The sequence below is a fragment of the Petaurus breviceps genome, unplaced genomic scaffold (genome assembly GCF_028583685.1).
Source record: "Petaurus breviceps papuanus isolate PSGF00001 unplaced genomic scaffold, PetGlider_PUasm1.0 90686, whole genome shotgun sequence".
Taxonomy (NCBI): domain Eukaryota; kingdom Metazoa; phylum Chordata; class Mammalia; order Diprotodontia; family Petauridae; genus Petaurus; species Petaurus breviceps.
The window spans coordinates 2371825-2372355 of NW_027187309.1; the positions used below are offsets into that span (position 1 = coordinate 2371825).

At 51.6% G+C, this 531-nt stretch overlaps 1 protein-coding gene across 3 annotated transcripts in view; it reads left to right on the plus strand.

Annotated features, from left to right (window-relative positions):
- The window catches only part of KBTBD11 (kelch repeat and BTB domain containing 11), a 59996-nt gene that overhangs the window by 15210 nt on the left and 44255 nt on the right, over positions 1-531 (plus strand). Inside the window, exon 1 of one of the 3 annotated variants that reach the window (XM_069065403.1) lies at positions 322-421. The exons of the other annotated variants lie outside the window; for them this stretch is intronic. The gene's annotated coding sequence lies outside the window, so the exon portion shown is untranslated. Of the gene's footprint in view, positions 1-321; positions 422-531 lie in introns of those variants that run through there. 3 annotated transcript variants of the gene reach the window in all.

Below are 531 nucleotides of genomic sequence, written 5' to 3' on the forward strand. Positions count from 1 at the left end.
GAGAGAGAGAGAGAGAGAGAGAGAGAGAGAGAGAGAGAGAATTTCAGGGAGGGAAATAAGTAAGCTACAAAGGATACTGGGCATGGAATATCAACATCAGTCCTCTTTTTTCTTTCTGTCTTGCAATGGGTAAACTAATCCCACATGCCCAAGGCTGCGGGAGCAAACAAGTTGCCCTCGCCACCCACAGAGCCTACAGTCCAAGGAGTGGACGCTGGCTCCGACCCACCCCCAACCACGTCAAAGTCCCTAAGGGATCTTGTCTCCTTGCGGGGGGGGGGGGGGGCCTCATTTCTCCAATTGCCTTCTCTTCCTCCTCCTGTTGCTTTGCCAATCTCACTGCAAATAGAGGCGATTCGAGATGCCTGGGATGCATGTTAATCACCCTGCTCAGTTGAAACCTCCCCAGCAGAGAACATAGGTGGAGCTTGATAAATGTCTGTGGCACCATAACGCTTCCATCCACCGCCCCAGAGCCATCTCATTTCTCCTTTTCTCTCTCTCTCTCTCTCTCTCTCTCTCTCTCTCTCT